Genomic DNA, 21,331 nt, shown 5'->3' with positions numbered 1-21,331 from the left:
TTTCTTTATAGTCCAACTCTCACATCCATGCATGACTACTGGAAAAACCATAGCTTTGACTAGATGGACCTTTGTCAGCAAAGTAATGTCTCTGCTTTTTAATATGCTGTCTAGGTTGGTCATAGCTTTTCTTCCAAGGAGCAAGTGTCTTTTAATTTCATGACTGCAGTCACCATCTGCAGTGATTTTGGAGCCCAAGAAAATAAAGTCTGCCATTGTTTCCCCATTTATTTGCCATGAAGTGATGGGACCAGATGCCATGATCTTAGTTTTCTGAATGTTGAGTTTTAAGCCAACTTTTTCACTCTCCTCTTTTACCTTCATCAAGAGGCTCTTTAATTTCTCTTCACTTTCTGCCATAAAGGTGGTGTCATCTGCATATCTGAGGTTATTGATATTTCTCCTGGCAATCTTGATTCCAGCTTATGCTTCATCCAGCCTGGCATTTCACATGATGTACTCTGCATACTGTACTGTAAGATTAAAAATGTTTTGTTTTTGTGTGTTTGTTTTTTATGCATGTATTATTTGTCTGGAAAGTATTATAAACCTATTACAGTATGGTACTATATTACCAATTATGTTACTAAGGCACCTAGGCTAACTTTGTTGGACTTATGAACAAATTGGACTTACGAATGTGCTCTCAGAACAGAAATCCTTCATAAGCAGGGGACTTACTGTAGTTTTATTTCAAGAAGCAAATTAACAGCTAAGAGCCCAGATTCTAGGAATATTCAAATTCATTAGATACCAGAGAAGTGCAAATTAAAACAACATTACGACAGAGGATTTACACTCATCAGAATAGCAAAAATTATGGAGGTGGAAATGAGAGAGGAGGAATGTTGGCAAAACTGTGCAGAGAGGCAGGAAGGCAAAGAGCTCAGAGCCCAGGTGCCACAACCAGTCTGGGGAAGGCACACCCACCTGGGCACTCCTGAGCTGGTTTCCTTATCTGCAAATGGAGGTGATTTTATCTACTTCATAGAATTGCTGCAAGGATTTCAACAGCTAATGACACCCAGCGCTGGGAAGGGCACCTATGCCAAGTAAGGGCTCTGAAAACAGCACAGGCAAGCCTGAGCTCCCAGAAGGCAAGGCCTTTTCTCTTGTCATTGGCTGCATCCTAGTGCCTAGAAGATTCCCTGGAAAAGGGCATAGCAACCCACTCCAGCATTCTTGCCTGGAGAATTCCATGGACAGAGGAGCCTGGTGGGCTATAGTCCAAGGGGTTGAAAAGAGTCGGACACAACTGAGAGACTAACACTAACTCAGTTAATATTTGTTGAATAAATGAATGCATTTACAAATTGTATGGGGAGAAGGCGACATCTCAGCACCACTTGATGGAACATCAAATAGTTAAAAATTGAAAATCTTGAAAACTGGGACAACACGGAAGGAAAATTAAGTGTCTGACCACTCTGTGAGGCAGTTGTCTCACTTAGATGTATCTCAAGAGTTCCTCGTCTGGTTCACAAAGGGGGCAAACCAGGGGACAATCCAGGGAACAAGTGATTCAGTGTGGGAAAGCCACACGAGAGAAGATGCTGCAGCAGTTAGAAGCGATCATCCAGGGACTTTCATGACGGCCCATCAGGTAAGACTTTGCCTTGCAAGGCAGGGGCTGTGGTGGCTGTGGATCCCTGGTTGGGGAGCTAAGATCCCACATGCTTTGCAACCAAAAAGCCAAAACAAAACAGAAACACTATTGTAACAGACTCAATAAAGACTTAAAATAAAAAGTGATCATCCAGAGCAGGGCTTGGCAAACCTTCCTGTAAAATGTCAGATAATAAATATTGTAGGCTTTTCAGGCCACAGGATCTGTTACAGCCTTAGATGATATGCAAGGCTGTTCCAACAGAACTAACTATTCATGAACTCTCAAACTTGAATTTCATATAATATTTATGTGTCCAAAAATATTAATCTTCTTTTGAGTTTCCCCACCACCACCAAGTTGTTTAAAAATCTTAGCTTGCAGGCTGCTCAAAAACTGTTGGGAAATGTGAGACTGGACACTGCAAAACTCCTAGAGGAAAACATAGGCAAAACACTCTCTGACATAAATCGAAGCAATATCAGAATAATGGAAATAAAAACTAAAATAAACAAATGGGATCTACTTAAGTTCAAAAGTTTTTGTACAACAAAGGAAACAATAAACAAAACAAAAAGACAACCCACAGATTGGGAGAAAACATTTGCAAACAATGTCACCAACAAGGGATTAGTCTCCAAAACTTACAAACAGTTCATGATGCTTAACAGCATCAAAACAAACAACCCAATCAACAAATGGGCAGAGGACCTAAATAGACATTTCTCCAAAGAAGACATAAATATGGCCATGAGGCACATGAAAAGATGCTCAACATCGCTAATCATTAGAGAAATGCCAATCAAAACTAAAATGAGATATCACCTCACAACAGCTAGAATGGAACAATAGCATCAAATAGCATCAACAGCATCAAAAAATCCACAAACAATAAATGCTGGAGAAGGTGTGAGCCCTACACTGTGGATCCAACACTTACACTGTTGGTGGGAATGTAAATTGGTACAGCCCACTATGGAGAACAGCATGAAGATACCTTAAAAAACTAAAAATAGAGCTACCACATGACCCTGCAATTCCACTCCTGGGCACATATCCAGAGAAAAATGTGATCCAAAAGGATACATGTAGCCAAATGTTCACTGTAGCACTGTTCACAACCCACAAGATACAAAAGCAACCTAAATGTCCATTGACAGAGGAATGGTTGAAGAAGATGTGGTACATATGCACAATGGAATACTCCTCAGCCATTAAAAAGAATGAAATAATGCCATTTACAGCAATATGGATGGACCTAGAGATCGTCTTGGAGAAGGCAATGGCACCCCACTCCAGTACTCCTGCCTGGAAAGTCCCATGGACGGAGGAGCCTGGTGGGCTTCAGTCCATGGGGTCGCTAAGAGTCGGACACGACTGAGCGACTTCACATTTACTTTTCACTTTCCTGCATTGGAGAAGGAAATGGCAACCCACTCCAGTGTTCTTGCCTGGAGAGTCCCATGGACGGAGGAGCCTGGTGGGCTGCCATCTATGGGGTCACACAGAGTCGGACATGACTGAAGTGACTTAGCAGCAGCAGCAGAGATTGTCTTACTGAGTGAAGACAGACAGAGAATGAGAAATATTGTATGAAAACCCTCATATGTGGAATCTAAAAAGAAATGATACAAATGGACTGACTTACAGAACAGAAAGGGATCCACACACTTAGACAATGAACTTATGGTTGCCAGTGGGAAGGATGGGGTTGTTGCATGAAGGCGGACCCCTTCCAGGGCCCAAAACTGGGCTGTTGTCTAACACTCGGAAATGAATTGTCCAAGGAGACACATGTGCTGACAAAGCAAGAGATTTTATTGGGAAAGGGCACCCGGGTGGAGAGCAATAGGGTAAGGGAACCCAGGAGAACTGCTCTGCCACGTGGCTTGCAGTCTCAGGTTTTATGGTGATGGGATTAGTTTCCGGGTGGTCTTTGGCCAATCATTCTAATCCAGAAGTCTTTCCTGGTGGTGCACGCATCGCTCAGCCAAGATGGATGCTATCGAGAGGGATTCTGGGAAGTGGACGGACACGCGGTGTCTCCTTTGGACTTTTCCTGAACTCTTCCACTTGGTGGTGGCTTATTAGTTCCGTATTCCTTATCAGGATCTCCTGCCATAAAACAACTCATGCAAATGGTTACTATGGTGCCTGGCTGGGGTGGGTGGTTTCAATCAGTGTGCTTCCCCTAACAGGGTGAAGGGATAGTTAGGGACCTGGGGATGCACATGCACACACTGCTGTATTTAAAATGGATAACCAACAAGGACCTACTGTTTAACACAGGAAACTGCTCAATGTTGTGTGGAAGCCTGGATGGGAGGGGAGTTTGGGTGGAATGGATACGTGTGTATGTATGGCTGGGTCCCTTCGCTGTCCACCTGAAACTATCATAACATTGTTAATCAGCTATACCCCAGTACAAAATAAAACGTTTTAAAAATGTTAAAAAAAACTGCTGGGGCTCAGGTTTTGCCCATGAGCCATCATTTGCTGAGCCCTATTCTAGATATGTGTCAACAACATGGATGAATTCCCAAAACACAACCAACAAGGCTGGTAATCTTGGATAGGATGGGGGTTAAAGAGAAATGACCACACATTCGAGATTTCCAGAGAAAGACTAGTTTACCCCAGGTTGTCCCAGTAAATAATAGCCCATATCTCACTCTCTAAAGTCACAGATCAAATGATAAATTATATGTGCCCTCCCCAGTTAAACCATCATTCTTGTTACATAAATTACAAACAGACATTCAGAACAACCATCAACAGGAGGACACTGGAACCTACCAAAAAAAGATACCCCACGTCCAGAGACAAAAGAGAAACCACAAGGAGACAGTTTGATAAGCACCTAGTCTCTTCCTATCTAAAAAAATAAAAATAAAAAATTAAGCAAGAACAATAATTCTTCCAAAAAACAGACATTCACTCATGTATCCTCCAACATCTAGAAAAGAGGTTGGCAACTTTTTTCCTCATAAAGGACCAGATAATAGATATTTTAGGCCTTGTGCCATGTGACCTATTGATGAAGCCTGAAAACAGTCAGAAACAGCACAGAAATTAAGGTGTGAGGCCAGGTACCACTAAAACTTCCTGATGGACGTTGAAATTTGAGGGTCATATAATTTTCATGTATCAAAAAATTTTATCCTTCTTTGGATTTTTTTCAATCATTTGAATATGTGAAAACACTTTCAGCTCGTGGGTCGTATACAATCTGGCAGTGGGCTGGATCTGGCCCAAAGGCTGTAGTTTGTTGACTATCAGTCTGGAAGAACACCTGGCCCCATGGTAGGTGCTGCAGAAATGTCTGTTTTTAGCTGAGTGCACTTACCATCAACAACCATGCCTGTCTTACAAGGGCACATGCATATTTAAGGACAGATAAACACCTGAGAGGACTTCCCTGGTAGCCCAGATGGTAAAGAATCTGACTGTCAAGTAGGAGACCTGGGTTCGATCCCTAGGTCAGGAAGATTCCCTGGAGAAGGAAATGGCAACCCCCTCCAGTATTCTTGTCTGGAGAACCCCACGGACAGAGGAGCCTGGCGGCCTACAGTCCAGGCGGTTGCAAAGAGTCGAACATGACTGAGCGACTCACACAAACGCCTGACTGAGGGTCGAGGAGACACTTAGGAGGGAATAGGGATTGGGAATAAATGAGAAAAATAATGAAATAAGAAAAACTTCACTCAGACTGAGAAAGATGACATTTAATCATGAACTGAGTTGGGTGACAAATGAAACTCCACTTCTGAGGCAACAAAAAAGGGAAAAAAGAAGAAAAGAAAATCAGGGCTCTGGAGCTAGAGAGCCTAGATTTGAAATTCTGAGGCTGCCCCCACTATCTGGTGACTTTGAGCAAGTTTAACTTCTCAAAGGTTCTTTGGAAAATGGAACTAAATATGGGACCTTCTTCCTAGGGCTGCTGTGAGGACGGAATGAATCCATACAGGAAAGGGCTTGGCACAGTGTCTGGTCAATGAACAGTATACTGTTACGGCTGTTTTCCATAAAGAACAGAGAGAATCGTATGCCCCGGAGGTATAAACAAGGTGAGTGAGCACAGGTAATTAGGGCTTCCCTGGTGGCTCAGATGGTAAAGAATCTGCCTGCAGTACAGGAGACGAGGGTTCGATCCCTGGGTGGGGAAGATACCCTGGAGAAGGACATGGCAACCCACTCCAGTATTCTTGCCTAGGAAATTCCATGGACAGAGGAGCCTGGCAGACTACAGCTCATGGGGTCGCAAAGAGTTGAGACCACTTAGTGACTAAATAACAGCAACAAAGAGATGATTGAGGGAACAGGCTCTAGAGCCAAGAACCCCAGTTTTGCCACATACTGGCTGTGTGACCTTGACCAAGTCCTGTGTGCTTTCTGTACCTCAGTCTCCTCAGCTGGACAGTAGTGCTTGCCTCATCGGGTTGAGGTAAAAATCAAATTACTCAAAACATAGCTTAGCACACAAGTGCTCAGGTACGTTAGTATGTTACCACTCTGGACCCACAATTTCTGCCCCAGGGGAAATTAAGAAAGGAGTCAGAACAACAATCCCCTGTGACACACTCCAAAAGGTCCAAGGAGCTGGGCTGTGGGCTTTGAGCAAGGATTCAGTGGAGGAAACATCTAACATGAGAGACAAGACCAAAACAAACAAACAGAAAGTAATTATTCTGATGAAACAGACAGAATGTTGTGTGCAAGAAAATCTCAGAGAAACTATCATTAATAGCTTCAGAGAGTTAAATAAAAAAAATATTGCCTGCATGAAACAAGGATGGCTATAATCAAGGAGAAAATAAGGGAATAGGAATGATCTTTTGAAAAATGAAAATATAGCTGCTAAAAAAAATTCAAATAGAAAGACTGAAGGTAAAGTTGTTGGAGAAATTTTACAGAAAGTAGAACAAAAAGAAAAATTTGAAAAACACAAGAAAAAAAGATTTTTTAGATGATGTGTTATTGCAGGAGGTTCAGTAGCTAACTAAAGAATTTTAGAAAGAGAGAACCAAGAAAACCATGGGGAAGAAATGATCAGAGCAATAATGTAACAAACTTTTCCAGAATTGAAAGAGAAGACTATCTGGAAAGACGCGATCACCTTATGCCCAGGACAATAAATGAAAAACAAGATCTCCAGGAAGACAAAGTAAGTCACCATCTTCAATTTCAGAATACAAGTGGTAAGAAGATTATGAAATATGTTAGAGAAAATGCAGATTACTTGAATGACCAAGAATACAACGGCCTTCTCAAAACAACAAGAGAAGCTAGAGAGCAGTGGAAAAAAATATCTTCAAAGGGCTGAGAAAAAATAATTTTCAACCTGTTATTCTGTATACAACCAGACTATCAGTAAAGTTTGAAAAAGGAATAAATCCATTGTAAGGAAGTCCCAGGATGACAGCTGATACAACTCCCAGAAAGCAACTGAGAAATAAGGTTTGAAGACTCAAAAAAAATCTAAAAATGAAAGTGATAATTATCGGACAGATTGGACTATAAGGAAAACCTTAAGAACTTTCTACACCTTTTGGAAGGTATAGGGAGATGGAGATGGAGATGTTCAAAGAGAACAAAACAAATGAAAAAACAAGGCAATTAATAACAAAAAAAATTAAAAGTTGCACAGGAATAGCTACTTCTTGGCTCAGTATTGAATAAAATTTATGTAGTCACAATAAAAAAAAAAAAATTATATGTGTATTTAACCAAAACTTGTGATATAACTATATTCTAAAAATGGAGGAAATAATAATGGAGCATATGAGTTAAAAATCTTCACCAATCAGGACTTCCCTGGTGGTCCAGTGCAGGGGGACACTCAATCTCTGGTTGGAGAACTAGGATCCCAGGGGCCATGGGGCAATTAGGTCTTGAGCATCACACCTGAGAGGCGCCGCACCTCAAGTAAGACTTAACACAGGCAAATAAATAAACAAAAAGGAAAAAAGAGAGAGAAATAGATTTTAAAAAATCCTCGCTGATCATAACAGGAAATCAACAGGTGATCTCTAAGATAGGTGAATCAAAATATTATATAACAGCTGTACTATTTAAAAAGAAGGAAATCTGTAAGAAGCAACTAAAAGAATGGTTACTTTGAAAGGGGAGGTGGGGATTGAAGAGAATATGGGACTGCAGCCTTCATTACTGGTGTTTTGGCACTAATTGGCTTTTAACAAAAAGCATTTTAGGGCTTCCTTGGTGGCTCAGTGGTTAAGAATTCACCTGCCAGTGCAGGAGACACTGGCACCCCTGCATTGGCATGAGCTCCATGCCTGATCTGGAAGATCCCACATGCAATGGAGCAATTAAGCTCATGCATCCTGGAGCCTGCACTCCACCCAACAGGAGAAGCCACTGCAACCAGAAGCCTGAGCACCGCAAGTAGAGAAAAAGCCTGCACAGCAGTGAGACCCAGCACAGCCGAAAACAAATAAATAAACAACTTAAAAAAAACTTTTTTTAATCTAAGACCTAGGCCAAATAGGGGAGGCAGACCTTAATTCTGGCAGGTTCTAAGATATTTAAATGAAAAGGAAAGTAAGTCATGATGAAAGAAAAACAGCTTGCCTTGGTATTATATTATTTTATCTTTCAAAAATGCTTCTGGCGACCAAAGCAGTAATGAGTACACCTAATGCCTGGCTTCTAGTTTCTAAATGTCTCTTCTGACTGAAAGGAGCCAGGGCTCTTTAGAGGAATGGCTGATTCCAGGCTTGGCACATGGAAAGTATAAGGTGAGCCTGGAACACTTTGTTATGCCAGAAAGCAAGAATGTACTCAAAGAGTAATGGGAACACATCAAAAGGACCAAAAGCCAGTTTAAAGGGCTTCCCCAGGCCATAATTAGGACAATTTGATCATTAAAAACACTAATGACTATAATTATTGCAAAACATTGAATAAATAAAATCCAAGAGTTCATGGTAACTACAAAAAAAAAAAAAGTAGTTACCATTGCAGATGACTATTGGTGGTTTAGTTGCTAAGTTGTGTTTGACTCTTGCGACCCCATGAACTGTAACCCGCCAGGCTCCTCGGTCCATGGGATTCTCCAAGCAAGAATACTGGTGTGGGTTGCCATTTCCTTCTCCAAGGGATCTACCCAACCCAGGAATCGAACCCAGTTCGTCTGCATTGCGGGTAATGACTATCTACAGGAGAGGACTATTAGGCCAACCTATTCTGAAAATTGATAACAAGTTAAGCATTTAGGGGGAATTGCAGTTCATCTCCAGTTAATGAAGAAAAGTTCTTCTTTACAAAAGAATGCAGAATAAATTATATATTTAAAATTTTGCCATTCTGCAATCCCTAGTGAAGTAACTGAATCAGGCAAAGATCGTCAGTGGATGTTAAAAACATTAAGTAAAAGGTTGTAGGGAAATGGGATATTTGCCTTATGCCTGAGTATCATCCAGAGATCACTTGCAAATTGCAGAGGGAAAGTATACCTTTTCTGTGGAGGGATCCAGTGGTCACAATCTTAACTAAGGAGTCCAAATTTAGCATCATTGAAAGTAAGACAATCAGACATTGTGTTCCTGACGGGTGTAATAGGACATATTTGGCTGTACCCACAAAGTGACCTGGCCATTATCTAACCTGAATTTGATCAAGACTTTACACCACAGAGCAGGAAAAATGAGGAGAGAGGAATGCGCTAAGGAATGTCATGAGGAACAAATCAGGTGACTCCAGAATGTATCACGAATCCAGTTGATCCTTGAACAATGCAGGGCTTAGGGATATTGACCCTCCAAAAATTTGAAAATTGGAGTGTAATTTATAATGTTCCTCTGTATTTGTGGTTCCCCATCCTCCTATTCAACCAATCAGACAGTATTTGGAATCATCTCAGGGTATCTACCTAATTATTAGATTCCTTATTAGGTTTATTTATTAGGGGCTTCCCTGGTGGCTCAGACAGTAAAGAATCTGCGGGAGACCAGGTTCGGTTCCAGGGTTAAGAAGATCCCCTGGAGAAGGGAATGGCTCCCCACTCCAGTATTCTTGCCCAGAGAAGAATTCCATGGACAGAGGAGCCTAGTGGGCTACAGTCCGTGGGGGTTCATGGGGTCACAAAGAGTCGGACATGACTGAGCAACTAACACCTTCACTTTTATTAGTTCCAAAAGGGGGGAAATGGTATTTTTATGCTGATGGTAGTTTACAGTGGAGAATAGCAGGACAAAAAATACACCGCACTGCCTCTATGGTATTCATGCCAAAAATTATTATATTAATGAGAAAATTCCTGAATTTGATAATAGCACAATATTGAATTATACACATTATTATTATTTTATATATCTAGAGAGTGGGAGTGATAAAGCAAATGTGACAAAATTTTATCAGTTGCTGAATCTGGATAAAGAGTACACAGGAGTTCTTTCTACTATCCTTGCAACTCTATCCAAAATTTTAAATAATTTCAGAGAAAAAAATCTTTACAAAAATCTAAGTTAGACCTGGACCAGTTGGGGAGGCAATTCCTAAAAATATGGGGATTAAGAAAACATTTAAATCTTGATCAAAAAAGTTACCTTTATTTAAACACCTTGTATTATGTTGGCATTTCTTTTAGTGTTCAGGAATACTTGTTGACTTCATGGAACTGGCAGAGCTGGGACTCCAAGGTAAGGAGGCATGCATGGCCAAGTGACTGAGCTGCAAACTGAAGTCTGTTCCCAGACATTCTGGTTCTCAGCCAGTATCCTTTCTTTCCAGCTGAATTGCCTCATCCTTATGCTGGAAGCCAGCCCCCCAAAAAAGCTACTGTGGAACCCCTCAAGCCCTCAGCATCTGCCCAGCACTGGCACCCACGTGCTTTATACTCTAGAAATGCTTTCCAATTATTCTGTTGCCACTCCCGCCTGGATTAGGCCACTTCATCCAGGCCATGACTGGGTTGTGTGTTTTTACACTATAGTTTTAGCACAGTGCTAAAGGCAGAAGAGCATAAGGCATAAGAGCTCAGAAAATCTTTTCTGATCCATTATTTTCAGAAAGCATTTAATAAATAAATACTCAGAAGATAGGATATGGGTAAGAACAGATACTTTTGGGCCATCTAACAACCTTTGGGCTTAATGTGTAAGGGATATGAACACACAAGCAAACAAACCAAGATAATTTATAAAGCACATCGCAAGTAAGTAGAACTTTTTTTCTCTTTTAAAAAAAAATTTTTTTTTTTTAATATCGTTGCTTTAGGGCTTCTCTGGTGGCTCAGTGGTAAAGAATTGACCTGCCAATGCAGAAGATACAGGAGACTGGAGTTTGATCCCTGGGTCAGGAAGATCCCCTGGAGCAGGAAATGGCAACTCACCCCAGTATTCTTGCCTGGGAAATCTCATGGACAGAGAAGCCTGGTGGGCTGCAGTCCATGTGATCGCAGAAAAAGTAAGACATGACTTAGCAACTAAACAATGCAGTTGCTTTAACAATGTTGTGTTAGTTTCTGCTGTTCAGCAAAATGAATCAGCTGTACATATACAATCCATGAAGTCGCAGCAAGTCGGACATGACTGAGAAACTAACACTTTCACTTTTTTCCATACCTGTACATATATCCCTTCCCTTTTGGACTTCATTACCATTCAGGTCACCACAGTGTATTAAGTAGACCCTGTGCTACATAGTAGGTTCTCATTAGTTATCTACTTTTAACATAAGTATCAATAGTGTAAATGTGTCAATCCCAATGCCCCAATCCCTCCCACCCACCAGTAGAACTTTTTTTTAATTGAAGTATAGTTGACTCACAATGTTGTGTTAGTTTCAGGTGTAAACAAGCAGAACTTTTGACCTGTTTCGAAAGTACTGTTTCAAGCTGAAACTCAGAGATGAACTTGGCTAGGAGTGGGAGGACTGTCTCCCTCTGGCCTTATCAATTCTCTTCCTCAAGGAGTTATTTACCTTCTTCAAGATTGTGTTTGCTGGTCTTCCCAACTGGCCTGAAAACTTCTGGGGAAAGGGACAGACGTTGTGGTTTTGTCCCTCTGTGAACTTTCTCCCTTTTCTGCATACTCAGCTCCGCCCACTTGCAGCAAGCATCCCAGGCCCGGAGGAGCCACCTGCACCCAGTACCTCCTCCTCAGTCTTGCCAGAGAGAGTGGGCCAGGGAGACGGACGGAGCACAGCTTCAGGACCTGACAAATCCTGACAGTGACTTACGGGCCGGGTAACATTCTCACGCAATTCATACAGCCTCTGAGCTTCAGTTCCTTCTGCTGCAAAATGAGGGAAGTGGGAATTCCCCAGCAGTCCAGTGGTTAGGACTCTGAGCTCCCACTGCAGGGGGAATGGGTTCAATTCCTGGTTGAGGAACTAAGATCCCATCAAAAAAACAGAAAATGGGGTAGTAAAACTGACTTCTTGGGCTTCCCTGATAGTCTAGTGATTAAGAATCTGCCTGCCAATGCAAGGGACATGGGTTCAATCCCTGGTCCAGGAAGATTCCACATGCCACGGGGCAACAAAGCCCGTGCACCACAACTCCTGAGCCTGAGATCTAGAGCCTATGCTCCACAACAAGAGAAGCCACCACAGTGGAAAGCCAGCTAGACACAACACAGCACACCACGAGAGCAGCCCCTGCCGGCCACAACTAGGGGAAAGCCTGTGCACAGCAACAGGGACCTAGCACAGTCAGAACACATTTTTTTAGAAAACTGACTACTCCCCCAAAATGACTGGGTGGATTGTGACGATGAGGCCTCTGCGCTTCATCCAGTGTTTGGAAACCTTAGTGACCATCAGGGGCCTTCTGTCCAGTTTTGTCCCTTGTTTGCACAGCTATCCCTGGGGGGGTGGAGTGGGTAAAGTCACTCATTCTTACTGTCTCCGCTCCTTCCTTCCTATCTCTCCAAATTTTGTTGTTGTTCAGTCGCTAAGTATGTCTGACTCTTTGTGATCCCATGAACTGCAGCACGCAAGGCTCCTCTGTCCTCCACTATCCCCTGGAGTTTGCTCAGATTCATGTCCATTGAGTCGGTGATGCCATCCAACCATCTCATACTCTGTCACCCCCTTCTCCTTCTGCCCTCAGTCTTTCCCAGCATCAGAGTCTTTTCGGCTCTTTGCATCAGGTGGCCCAAGTATTAGAGCTTCAGCATCAGTCCTTCCAATGAATATTCAGGGTTGATTTCCTTTAGGATTGACTAGTTTGATCTCCTTGCCGTCCAAGGGACTCTCAAGAGTCTTCTCCAGCACCCCAATTCAAAAGCATCAACTCTTTAGTACTCAGCATCTCTCCAAGTTGGTTCAGGTATAATCTGGTCAATATCAACAGCAGGTATCAGAGATGGATGTGCAGGACAATATTTCTTCCCTAGGAGGCCATAAAAAGCAGGAGGCATCCACTCCAGAGTCAGGCTGCCTGGGTTCAAATCCCAACTCCACCATGTTCCTGCCCTGTGAACCTCTATGCTTCAGCTTCCTCACCTATAAAACAGGAACAATAACAACAGCAGCTACTCTGTAGGGTTATCCCGAGGATTAGATTCATCAACACATAATTACAGAGCGCTCTGCTAGTATTGCATTTCATTGAATCCAATATGATGGTACACACTAGGAAATTAAGTGTATTGCCAATTAAACTAAGACATATCATCAGTGGAACTGGAACTGAAATTACATATTGATATTAGAAAGTCTTAAATATGACATTCTTATATGTGGAATCTAAAAAGAAATGATACAAATAAACTTACTAACAAAAAAGAAAAGCTATGACAAACCTAGAGAGCATATTAAAAATCAGAGGCATCACTTTGCCGACAAAGGTCCTTATAGTCAAAGCTATGATTTTGCCAGTAGTCAAGTATGGATGTAAGAGTTGGACCATAACAGAAGACTGAATGCCAAAGAACTGATGCTTTCCAACTGTGGTGCTGAAGAAGACTCTTGAGAGGCCCTTCGATAGCAAGAAGATCAAACCAGTCAATCCCAAAGGAAATCAATACTGAATATTCATTGGAAGGACTGATGCTGAAGCTGAAGCTCCAATACTTTGGCCACCTGATGTGAAGAACTGACTCATTGGAAAAGACCCTGATGCTGTGAAAGAGTGAGGACAGGAGGAGAAGGAGATGACAGAAGATAAGATAGTTGGATGCCTCCACCAACTCAATGGACATGAGTTTAAGCATACTCTGGGAGATGGTGAAGGACAGGGAAGCCTGACATGCTGCAGTCCATGGGGTCCCAAAGAGTCAGACATGACTTAGCAACTGAACAACAACAACTTAAAAACAGAAAGAGACTCACAGACTTAGAAAATGAACTTATGGTTGCCAGGAGGAAGGAATAGTTAGGGACTCGGGGAAGGTCATGTACACACTGCTATATTTTAAATGGATAACCAACAAAGACCTATCATATAGCTCATGGAACTCTGTTCAATGCTATGTGCCAGCCTGGATGGGAGGGGGGTTTGGGGAGAATGGATACATGTATATGCAAAAAATAAATAAAAGCTATGATAAAAAAAAATTGATAGATGAAATATACTATTGTTATTAGTATACATAGCTGGAACATATTCAGTTCAGTTCAGTTGCTCAGTCATGTCCAACTCTTTGCAATCCCATGGACTGTAGTAGGCCAGGCTTCTCTGTCCATCACCAACTCCGGGAGCTTGCTCAAACTCATGTCCATTGAGTCAGTGATGCCATCCAACATTCTTATCCTCTGTCATCTCCTTCTCCCTCTGTCTTCAATCTTTCCCAGCATCATGGTCTTTTCCAATGAGTCAGTTCTTTGCAGCAGGTGGCCAAAGTATTGGAGCTTCAGCTTCAGCATCAGTCCTTCCAATGAATATTCAGGACTGATTTCCTTTAGGATGGACTGGTTTGATCTTCTTGCAGTCCAAGGGACTCTCAAGAGTCTTCTCCAACATCACAGTTCAAAACCATCAACTCTTCAGCAATCAGCTTTCTTCATGGTCCAACTCTCACATCTATACAAGACTACTGGAAAAACCATAGCTTTGACTAGATGGACCTTTGTCGGCAAAGTGATATCTCTGCTTTTTAATATGCTGTCTAGATTTAAGGGCCTAGATCTGATAGATAGAGTGCCTGATGAATTATGGAATGAGGTTCGTGACATTGTACAGGAGACAGGGATCAAGACCATTCCCATAGAAAAGAAACGCAAAAAAGCAAAATGGCTGTCTGGGGAGGCCTTACAAATAGCTGTGAAAAGAAGAGAAGCGAAAAGCAAAGGAGAAAAGGAAAGATATAAACATCTGAATGCAGAGTTCCAAAGAATGGCAAGAAGAGATAAGAAAGCCTTCTTCAGCGATCAATGAAAAGAAATAGAGGAAAACAACAGAATGGGAAAGACTAGGGATCTCTTCAAGAAAATCAGAGATACCAAAGGAACATTTCATGCAAAGATGAGCTTGATAAAGGACAGAAATGGTATGGACCTAACAGAAGCAGAAGATATTAAGAAGAGATGGCAAGAATACACAGAAGAACTGTACAAAAAAGATCTTTACGACCCAGATAATCACGATGGTGTGATCACTGACCTAGAGCCAGGCATCCTGGAAAGTGAAGTCCAGTGGGCCTTAGAAAGCATCACTACGAACAAAGCTAGTGGAGGTGATGGAATTCCAGTTGAGCTATTCCAAATTCTGAAAGATGATGCTGTGAAAGTACTTCACTCAATATGCCAGCAAATTTGGAAAACTCAGCAGTGGCCACAGGACTGGAAAAGGTCAGTTTTCATTCCAATCCCAAAGAAAGGCAATGCCAAAGAATGCTCAAACTACCGCACAATTGCACTCATCTCACACACTAGTAAAGTAATGCTCAAAATTCTCCAAGCCAGGCTTCAGCAATATGTGAACCGTGAACTTCCTGATGTTCAAGCTGGTTTTAGAAAAGGCAGAGCAACCAGAGATCAAATTGCCAACATCTGCTGGATCATCAAAAAAGCAAGAGAGTTACAGAAAAACATCTATTGCTGCTTTATTGACTATGCCAGAGCCTTTGACTGTGTGGATCACAATAAACTGTGGAAAATTCTGAAAGAGATGGGAATACCAGACCACCTGACCTGCCTCTTGAGAAATCTGTATGCAGGTCAGGAAGCAACAGTTAGAACTGGACATGCAACAACAGACTGGTTCCAAATAGGAAAAGGAGTTTGTCAAGGCTGTATATTGTCACCCTGCTTATTTAACTTATATGCAGAGTACATCATGAGAAACACTGGACTGGAAGAAACACAAGCTGGAATCAAGATTTCAAGGAGAAATATCAGTAACCTCAGGTATGCAGATGACACAACCCTTATGGCAGAATGTGAAGAGGAACTAAAAAGCCTCTTGATGAAAGTGAAAGTGGAGAGTGAAAAAGTTGGCTTAAAGCTCAACATTCAGAAAATGAAGATCATGGCATCTGGTCCCACCACTTCATGGGAAATAGATGGGGAAACAGTGGAAACAGTGTCAGACTTCATTTTTCTGGGCTCCAAAAATCACTGCAGATGGTGACTGCAGCCATGAAATTAAAAGACGCTTTCTCCTTGGAAGGAAAGTTATGACCAACCTAGATAGCATATTCAAAAGCAGAGACATTACTTTGCCAACAAAGGTTCGTCTAGTCAAGGCTATGGTTTTTCCTGTGGTCATGTATGGATGTGAGAGTTGGACTGTGAAGAAAGCTGAGCACCGAAGAATTGATGCTTTTGAACTGTGGTGTTGGAAAAGACTCTTGAGAGTCCCTTGGACTGCAAGGAGATCCAACCAGTCCATTCTGAAGGAGATCAGCCCTGGGATTTCTTTGGAAGGAATGATGCTGAAGCTGAAACTCCAGTAGTTTGGCCACCTCATGCGAAGAGTTGACTCATTGGAAAAGACTCTGATGCTGGGAGGGATTGGGGGCAGGAGGAGAAGGGGACGACAGAGGATGAGATGGCTGGATGGCATCACTGACTTGATGGACGTGAGTCTGAGTGAACTCCGGGAGCTGGTGATGGACAGGGAGGCCTGGCATGCTGTGATTCATGGGGTCGCAAAGAGTTGGACACGACTGAGCGACTGATCTGATCTGATCTAGGTTGGTCATAGCTTTTCTTCCAAGGAATAAGCATCTTTTAATTTCATGGCTGCAGTCACTGTCCACAGTGATTTCGGAGCCCAAGAAAATAAAGTCTGTCACTGTTTCCATTGTTTCCCCATCTATTTATCATAAAGTGATGGGACCAGATGCCATGATCTTACTTTTTTGAATGTTGAGTTTTAAGCCAGCTTTTTTGCTCTCCTCTTTCACCTCCATCAAGAGGCTCTTTATTTCCTCTTTGCTTCCTGCCATAAGGGTGGTGTCATCTTCATATCTGAGGTTACAGATATTTCTCCTGCCAGTCTTAAATCCAGCTTGTGCTTCATTCAGCCTGGCATTTCACATGATGTACTGTGCATATCAGTTAAATAAACGGGACAAGACAATATATAGCCTTGACGTACTTCTTTCCCAAGTTGGAATCAGTCTGTCGTCCCTTCAAGATGGTGGAGTAGGACGTGCACTTTTCTCCTACAAGAACTCCAAAATTGCAACTAACTGCTGAACAACCATTGACAGGGGAATGTTGGATCCCACCAAAAAAAGATACCCCACATCCAAGGGCAAAGGAGAAGCCCCAACAAGATGGTAGAAGGGGCAAAACTGTGTTTAAGAATCAAACCCCATACTCCCCAGAGATGCTTGGAGGGCTCAAATAAAACCTTGTGCACACCAGGACCCAGACACCCCACAGAGGCTGAGTCAGACCTGCCTTTGTGGTTTGAGTGTCTCCTGAGGAGGCACGGGTCAGCAGTGTCCTGCCGTGGGGACAGGGGCTCTGGCTGCAGCAGACCTGGGAGGCACAGCATGTGGCACAAGTCCTCTTGGAGGAGGTCACCATTAGCCCCACCATAGAGCCACCAAGCAGACGACTCATAAACTGGAGAACAATTATACCAAAAAGGTTCTTGCACTGTTGTGAAAATTCTAGGGCCCCCAGGAGATTTCCCAACCTGGGGATCTGGCAAAGGGACTGAGAAGCCCCAGGGAATTTGACTTTGAAGGCCAGTGGACTATGAGTACAGAACTTCCACAGGACTGGGGAAACAGACTCTTGGAGGGCACAGACAAAACATTGTGCAAACCATGATCAGGAGAAAGAAGCAATGACCTCAAAAGAGACTGAACCAGACTTGCCTGTGAGTGTCCATGACTCTCTGGAAGAAGCTCGGGTTGACAGCGGCCTGCCCTGGGGTCAGAGGCACTGAATATAACACCATGCGGCAGCATGCTGACATAAAGCCTTCTGAAGGAGGTTGTTACCATTGCTACCATTATCCTTGCCATAGTTTGGCCTCAGGCCAAACTACAGGGATGGAACATAGCCCCACCTATCAATAGAAAATTGGATTAAAGATTTACTAAGCATGGGCCATCAGAGCAAGACCCAAATTTCCCCACAGCCAGTGCCTCCCATCAGGAAGCTTCCACAAGCCTCTTATCCTTATCCATCAGAGGGCAGACAGAATAAAAACCACAATCACAGAAAACTAACCAAACTGAGCAGAAGGATCACAGCCTTGTCTAACTCAATGAAACTATGAGCCATGCCATGTAGATCCACCCAAGATGGACAGGTCATGATGGAGAATTCTGACAAAACGTGGTCCGCTGGAGAAGGAAATGGCAATCCACTTCAGTATTCTTACCTTGAGAACCCCATGAACAGTATGAAAAGGTAAAAAAGATGTGACACTGAAAGATGAACTCCCCACTGGGTAGATACCCAATATGCTACTGGAGAAGAGTGGAGAAATAACTCCAGAAAGAATGAAGAAGCTGAGCCAAAGCAAAAACAATGCCCAGTTTTGGATGTGACTGGTGAAGGAAGTAAAGTCAGATGCTGTAAAGAACAATATTGCATAGGAACCTGGAATGTTAGGTCCATGAATTAAGGTAAATATCGAAGTGATCAAACAGGAGATGGCAAGAGTGAACATTGACATTTTAGGAATCAGTGAACTAAAATGGACCGGAATGGAAGAATTTAATTCAAATGACCATTATATCTACTACTGTGGGCAAGAATCCCTTAGAAGAAATGGAGTAGCCCTCACAGTCAACAAGAGTCCAAAATGTGGTACTTGGTTGCAATCTCAAAAATGACAGAATGACCTCTGTTCATTTCCAAGGCAAACCATTCAATATCACAGTAATCCAAGTCTATGCCCCAACCACTAATGCCGAAGAAGCTGAAATTGAATGGTTCTATGATGACCTACAGGACCTTCTACAACTAACACCCCAAAAAAGATGTCCTTTTCATCATATGGGATTGGAATGCAAAAGTAGGAAGTCAAAAGCTACCTGGAGTAGCAAGCAAGTTTGGTCTTGGAATACAAAATGAAGCAGGGCAAAGGCTAACAGAGTTTTGTCAAGAGAACACACTGGTCATAGCAAACATCCTCTTCCAAAAACACAAGAGACAACTCTACACATGGACATCACCAGATGGTCAATACCGAAATCAGATTGGTTATATTCCTTGCAGCCGAAGATGGAGAAGTTCTATACAGTCAGCAAAAACAAGAGCAGGAGTTGACTGTGGCTCAGCTCATAAACTCCTTATTGCAAAATTCAGACTTGAAGAAAGGAAAACCATTAGACCATTCAGGTATGACCTAAATCAAATCCCTTACAATTATACAGTGGAAGTGACAAACAGATTCAAGGGATTAGATCTAACAGACAGAATGCTTGATGAACTATTGACAGAGGTTCGTAACATTGTACAGGAGGCAGTGATCTAAACCATCCCTAAGAAAAAGAAATGCAAAAAGGCAAAACGGTTGCCTGTGGAGGCCTTACAAATAGCTGAGAAAAGAAGAGAAGTGAGAGGCAAAGGAGGAAAGGAAAGATATACCCATCTAAATGCAGAGTTCCAAAGAATAGCAAAGAGAGGTAAGAAAGTCTCAGTGATCAATGCAAAGGGATAGAGGGAAACAACAGAATGAGAAAGACTAGAGATCTCTTCAAGAAAATTAGAGATATCAAGGGACTATTTCATGCAAAGATGGTCACAATAAAGGACAGAAATGATACGGACCTAACAGAAGCAGAAGATATTAAGAAGAGATGGCAACAATACACAGAACTATACAAAAAAGATTGTCAAGACCCAGATAACCACGATGGTGTGATCACTCACCTAGAGCCAGACATCCTGGAGTGCAAGGTCAAGTGGGCCTTAGAAAGCATCACTAGGAACAAAACTAGTGGAGGTGATGGAATTCCAGTTGAGCTATTGCAAATCCTAAAAGAAGATGCTGTGAAAGTGCTGCATTCAATGTGTCAGCAAATTTGGAAAACTCAGCAGTGGCCACAGGACTGGAAAAGGCCAGTTTTCATTCCAATCTCAAAGAAAGGCAATGCCAAAGCATGTTCAAACTACCGCACAATGGCATTCATCTCACGTTAGCAAAGTAATGCTCAAAATTCTCCAAGCTAGGCTTCAACAGTACGTGGACTATATCAGCATTAGAGTTATGGGTCAGATGTCAGGTTCACCATTTACTACCTGGGTAACCTTACTTTGGGGTTCCCCAATAGTTCAGCAGTAAAGAATCCGCCTGCAATGCAGGAGACGTAGCTTCAATCCCTGGGTCAGGAAGAGTTCCCCGGAGGAAGAAATGGCATCCCACTCCAGTATTCTCACATGAAAAATCCCATGGACAGAGGAGCCTGGGGGGCTATAGTCCATAGGGTGGCAAAGAGTTGGACAAGACTGAGCATCTGACCTTACTTATGCAAGATACTGAGCCTCTCTGTGTCTCAGTTTCGTCCTCACCTGTATATGCGGATAACATCAATAGCACCTACCATACAAGACTGTTGGGGTAATTAAATACGTGATGACTTAGGTAGTACCTAGTACACAATCGGAGAAGGCAATGGCAACCCACTCCAGTACTCTTACCTGGAAAATCCTATGGACGGAGGAGCCTGGTAGGCTGCAGTCCATGGGGTCGCTAAGAGTCGGACACAACTGAGCGACTTCACTTTCACTTTTCACTTTCATGCATTGGAGAAGGAAATGGCAACCCACTCCAGTGTTCTTGCCTGGAGAATCCCAGGGACGGGGAAGCCTGGTGGGCTGCCGTCTATGAGGTCGCACAGAGTCGGACAAGACTGAAGCGACTTAGCAGCAGCAGCAGTACACAGTAGGTGCTATGCTTGCTATTCTTTAGAACAAAGTTATTCTCTCCAGGTGTGGATGTTGACTGCGGGAGAATAGAGGACGCACCTGGCTGGGCTTAGGTTAAAAATGGCTTGGGCTCAACAGCCCTCTCCCAGCCTCCCGAGGGTCAGGATGGCCTAAGGGCCTTCGCCCCGCCCAGCCCGGCCCAGCCCCGCCCAGCCCGGTCCGGCCCCGCCCCGCCCCGCCCGGTCCGGCCCCGCCCCGCCCCGCCCGGTCCGGCCCCGCCCCGCCCCGCCCGGTCCGGCCGAGCCCCTGCGCTAGTCTCGCGCATTTTAAAAGTGCGCGAGCTCCGGCGGAGACCCGGGGCCGGCGGTTGGTCGGGCGAAGCCATCTATTACGCTACGTGGGGGGAGGTAAAAGCCTACCCATCTACATTTTTTCCATATTTAGCCTTTCTGGCCTAGGTGCTGGCCTCCTTATAGC

The sequence above is a fragment of the Bos indicus genome, chromosome 16 (genome assembly GCF_029378745.1).
Source record: "Bos indicus isolate NIAB-ARS_2022 breed Sahiwal x Tharparkar chromosome 16, NIAB-ARS_B.indTharparkar_mat_pri_1.0, whole genome shotgun sequence".
Classification (NCBI taxonomy): Eukaryota; Metazoa; Chordata; class Mammalia; order Artiodactyla; family Bovidae; genus Bos; species Bos indicus.
The sequence above is the reverse complement of the archived record's forward strand: the minus strand, read 5'-3'. Positions refer to the sequence as shown.